The following is a 5751-nucleotide window of genomic DNA, read 5'->3' as shown; positions in this document are numbered from 1 at the left end:
TTACGGGATTGAGTGGTTATTTTTTCCTGTACAGTCAATAGCTGAATAAATAAATATACCTACTAGGGTTAAAGGGTTAACCAGTACAACAATAAGTTGAAGGTTATTATACCATGTACATTTGTTTATCTAGGTTACTAAAAGAGAGGTTTGCATATCTACAGAATATGTATTATTGTTAATTATCAGAGAAGCTTATTTAAAAACTCTCAGCTGGTGTTGTTTTCATTTAGGAGTTTATGTATTGCTTTTAGCTATGAGCACGAATAGGTAATGCTAACATGTAAACTAACATGCTTTAGTTACAGTTAACATATTATATTAATACCCTTATCTTATCCTTTTAAATCAAGTTCATAATAATGTTTATTTAAATTGAGTGTTGTTCCTTTAAGGGTCAATTTAACTGATGATAAAAGTCATTATTAATGGTGCTATACCGTTAATCATGTAACCATTATATTTTTAACATGGTAGATGTTATGTGAAAATCTCATACCACTACAACCCTAGACGTGTGTGTGTGTGTGTGTGTGTGTGTGTGTGTGTGTGTGTGTGTGTGTGTGTGTGTGTGTGTGTGTTTAAACTGTGTTTATTAAAAGGGAGAAATGCCCTGAAAACCCAAGAATAATACACAATAAGTAAACAGTAAGTGTAGACAGTGTAACAGCAGAATGGGCTAACTACACTAATACTGAGAATTCAATAGACAATACATTTTAAAAAGAACGTTTGGAATTAGGTGTTGTTCAACCCCTAATTCCAAAACCAATACATTTCATACAACATTATTATTATTTGGGATAGCTTTTTAGTAAAGAAAATATCTAGATATCCAGATATGTTTTGGCTAGATACTGTAGACCGTTCAGTTTATTTGCAAATTCACATAGTGGCATTTAGCACTGGTGATTTATCCATGTTTTGTTTTGAAAACTGTCATTAAAATACCGCAAACCCCTCTTTAAAGTCACCCCACACTGACAGCATAATCTATGTGTAATAAGTGTTTCTGTCCACTTGGAGGCAGCAAAGTTTCAGATGATTTTAAACCATCAGGACAAACTTGTGCATGGTTTTGAGTTGAGGGATGCAATCAATGGTCAAACAGGTTTAAGCATCAAGGAGTGTGTGAGCATATATTTATAATATCATTTAATGGCAGATGTAGAAGATTAGATGGCTAGAGATGTTGGTCCCTTTGTTGTAACATAGCCTTTTCTTCTTACCACAGATCTGCTTTCACAAGAAGCTGAGGTTGGCATAATACTCCAGAGAAAATAATGGGTGACATTTACTCTACAAAATACATTTAGTTTGTTCCTGACTGGAAGACAAATGGTCACATCAGAAAACATAACAAATGAGAGCTGCAGTGTGAAGTGAAGAGAAGGAACGTTTAGGTGCTGGGACAACTGCTGAGAAAATAAATAAAGCACCTGCCTGCGTTTACCTGCGGGAGACAGAAACACGTAATAAAGTTCATCCACTTACAGAAATGTGTGATTCGTCTTAGAGATTATTGGATAAAATCATACCCTAAAGTTTGTCATTCATAAATGTTGACATTTGAACAACTGCACATTAAATATACACACTTTTGTATTTGTATTATATTTTCACAGTGACTATTTCTTTAAATACTTGAGTTTTCTCAGTTGTTTGCATGGCTGAACTCAATGAGGGGACTATATTTATTTCATTATTTCATTAAAATGATGCAATGCCCAGCAATTATAACAGACTACTATACTTAACATTGTTGGTTTATTGCTAGGCAGTTTTACACTTGCGAGGAATTTGCTTTGGTGTATAATGATGTATACATAAACACATTAAAATAATAAAGTTATACAATAGGAGTCAATATACAACTATTTTAAAAGCCATTAAAAAAAACGTATACATTAAAAAAATACATAAAGAAATAAAATAAAATAAAATAAATAAATGTTTACAATAAATATAAATATACTAAAAAATAAGTTAAAGAATATGATAATTAACTCCTAAAACTAAAACGTGTGCAGTATATCAGAATTTAAAGAGGCAGAGCTGTAAAGATTTACAATATTTAACATATGTGATTAAAGATTTCAGCTTAATTTAAGAAGCTTCTTCTAAAATAAAATTAACTAAAGAAAAAAAAGAAAGTACTTTTTTTTTTTACCTTGGCTCCTCATATACACACACCAGATACCACGAATACATAATGAAAGCCAAACCAGGAACATCACAACAGAGCTTCCAGTGCATGTGTCCAATTAGCATAACATGCTGACTGGCTGTGTGAACGACAGACAGACAGAAGGAAATATCAAAACAGGCCTCCTTGTTGTCAGCTGTGACACGTAACCAAAGGAGAGACGCTTCTCTACAAGAGGGTGTTACATTTCCCTCTGATGTTTTGGCAGGAGTTATTTTTTTTTTTTAGATGTGGTGCTGCTGGTCACCATAGACACTGCAGGTCTTTGAAGGCAGCACCGACACTCCTCATTAACACTGGAGTGGGTGTCAACAGGTGAAGGTAATTAGTACGAGGTTTTAGCGGAGTGAAAGGAATCAGGGGAAGTTGGGCCAACTATTTTTTTTTTAGCCTTTTTGTTTTCTTAGGTCAATCCCTCAAGCTGCTGTTTGGGCTGAGGGTGCACAGATGTGTCTTTGACTCTTTTTCAGACGGCACACAAGAGGTGGAGGCTGGATCAGAGCTCTGATTTTTCTGCCATACATTCAGACACTTTAGGTAAAGAGAGAAAAATTGCCCACTGTATACAGAGCCACTTCAGTAACTTGACCGGGCCTGGCCTTCGCTCTGTGTGCAGTGGATGAGTTTGGCAGCAAGTGGGCTCCCATTGATGATGAACTGGAGAGAGGGAGAGAAAAGGTAGGGGGTCTCTTTGTGTTTGTGTGTAACTGATATAGCTAAAAATAGATCCCATATGTGTGTGTGGTGTCATAGAAACAAAACAAAAGAAAATGAATGAGTAGGAACAGATTGCACTTTTCAAAATGACATGTTGACTCATTTAATGCAAATAGACCCCTGTTGTCTTTCGCTTTCTCTGTCTCCCACAATCAGTATTTCTCTGTTGACGCAGGGATAAACTGAGATTTTATGGTCGTGCAGCCTCAGGCTTTTGACAACACACACGTCACTTGCACTTTAAATGTAGTACTTGTGGACCACCATAAAGAAAATCTGTGTTTAATACTTTGCAGCCCCTTGTGCTGGCTGGAAGAAGTCTTTCTCACGAGGATGGTGTTTTGTACTTCCTGACACAAGACAGTGGCTCCAAATAGGGCTTTAACAAACATTTTTAAATGTGTTTGGCTAGCCTCCAACTCTTTGCAGGAATCAAATTATGTTGGAGAAAAAGTAAGGTGGCTGATAGGAGCTAACAACCCTATACACTTAGAGTTGGAAAAACAAGCAGCACTTTCAAAAACTATGCAAATATAGAAACACACATGTGTCCTAGAACGTCAGCAAGGGCTCCAGCTATGTGCATCACTTTTTAGTGTCCCCATTTCCGTTGTGTTTTGAGCTTCTTGCAGCGTCTCATTCATGCGGCGCTTTTAGTGGGTGAAGATGTTTTTTTGCATGTGTTTTTGCACTTTAGCTTTTTACATTTGCATCGATTTTTAAAGTGCCACGCGCTTCACTGTAAGGGTTTGGGTCATTGTAGCGCGTTTGCCCCTGTCGGCCACCGTAGTGTCCCGTAGCAGAGACACATTTAAATGCTGAGGAAAAAACATCACAGAGGATTTTTTTTTCTTTCATAATGATCTCTCCTTCACCTTACTCCCCGCTGCTCATCTTCATGCACAAACATTGCAAATAAAATAGTTGTTGAATATTGAATCTAATCAACCCCAAGTAATTGTACATTTAAAATGCCTCATTCAGCAGCAGGGGGCCTAAACACAGCACAGCCACCAACAAGGACCCCTGTCACTTGTGATGTCACTCCTCTAATCACCCACAGGGGGCGCTACGGAACCAGGTTTGAGCGCTGGTGGCCCCATTATTACAATTTAATGGTTTATGTGAGTGAAGAAGCAATGTTCCCCTCTTTCTCTCTCTCCCTCCCAGCAGAAAGCTGCGTGCTGCTCTTATCTGGCCAGACCTGCTGCAGGAGCCAACCTGCAGTGCATTAAACAAGCCACCACGACACACACACGCGCGTGCTCATATAAACAGATACACGCAGAGCAGCGTGTGTGTGACTTGCTGTGGAGATGAACAGAATAATGAGAAAGGAGCGACAGTCAGTGACAGTTAAAGGAAGGAGAGGGAGAGTTCATCAGGAGGATTGATTGGTCCATTGTAGTGTATATTTGTGAATAATTCATCTCTGAGATTACTTAGAAAATGTAATGCATATTTTCTCTCTATAACCTGTGCAAGAAAGTGACCTGGAGAGTGGGATTCAAAGAGTAATGGTCTTAATGGGATTGTGTACGTTTGCTTTCAACATGTTTAATAGTAAAGAGCCAGAGATTCAACACTATTTGAATATGTTGCTATTGGTTGTTTCCCTCATTTGGGAAATCTTGTAATTAAAATCGTCAATGCTGGAAATGCTAGTCGATCAGGGTTTTTTGTTTTTTTTCTACTTGTTTCTTTGTGCAAATGGACACATAAGAGAAGTAGCAGTGCATGAAACCTGTCAACTTTGCAGCCATCTGAGTCATGCCAACTGTGTGTGACAAGTGTCAAAATGAATGTGATTCTTTGTCAGTTTCCAAAGTAGAAAGTTTTTTGTGTTTTTGGCAGGAAGAATGCTCACACACACAACCACACATACACTGTGTGTGTGTGTGTGTGTGCATGTGTGTGTGCGCGCGCGCGTGTGCCAGCTTTAAATTCGCACATTCTCACAGACGCACAGAGGGACACATACACCACTAGATCGGAACATGGTTGGAGCACTAACTTTATTTCACCATGACATCTGTCATAAACCCCCGCTGCGTCTAAAACAAAGATTCAATCAGAGCTTTAACATGTCAAATCACAATTCCGAGCACATTTATTTTTGTCTCTCGGTCTTTGTACAAACGTTGCAGCCACGCACGTACACATGGGAAGACAGACATGTACATACAGCACGGATGCTACCCGGACTATTAAACTCCAAGCTGCCCGACACGCCACTCTCTCCAAACTAGGCGCACAGGCATGAGCGGAGGGTTTCAAGTTGCCCTCTCTGTGAATTGATTCTACTATGAGCCTACACGAATATATGCTCTCAGAGGCAGGGGTGTTCGGTACAAAATAGCGTGTCAAAAACGGCTCAAAAGCTCACTAAATGTCACACAAGAAGAATTAAGTACGTCGAAGTTTTAACGTGATTGTGTGTATGATTCCACAATAACAGGACAGCTTGTATCTCGAAGGAGTGGTTGTATCTTCTAGATTCTGCCACCCCCGTTCCGCAAAATGGAACAATCCACAATTTATTCCAGGGAAAGACTGACAGTTTTTTGGGTCATGAAGCAGCTGTTCAAGTCAGCGGCCTGCCCCCCCTCCGCTGGAATAAGAAATTAGTCCATTTTAAAGTAAATAACTAAAGCCTCTGGCCGATAAGAAGGAATTATAGAATGGTGTGCAGGCTCAATTTGACAGAGAGAGGGACCCCAAAACAGTTAAATCCAATAAATATGATTTTACCCCTCCTCCTCTGTCATATTATTAAACACCTAGAGTTAGACCAAGTTATTATCAACACCACAAGGGAAGATGGGAGG

The 5751-nt window shown here is 38.9% G+C and overlaps 1 long non-coding RNA gene across 1 annotated transcript; it reads left to right on the top strand.

Annotated features, from left to right (window-relative positions):
* Positions 1-2392: 2392 nt before the first annotated feature.
* LOC134870033 (uncharacterized) lies at positions 2393-4786 on the top strand. Its single transcript, XR_010166489.1, has 3 exons — positions 2393-2884; positions 3908-4004; positions 4094-4786. It is a non-coding gene; the product is annotated as an uncharacterized LOC134870033 (long non-coding RNA).
* Positions 4787-5751: the final 965 nt, after the last annotated feature.

The sequence above is a fragment of the Eleginops maclovinus genome, chromosome 9, assembly GCF_036324505.1.
Source record: "Eleginops maclovinus isolate JMC-PN-2008 ecotype Puerto Natales chromosome 9, JC_Emac_rtc_rv5, whole genome shotgun sequence".
NCBI lineage: Eukaryota > Metazoa > Chordata > Actinopteri > Perciformes > Eleginopidae > Eleginops > Eleginops maclovinus.
This window is presented reverse-complemented; position numbering and strand designations above follow the sequence as displayed.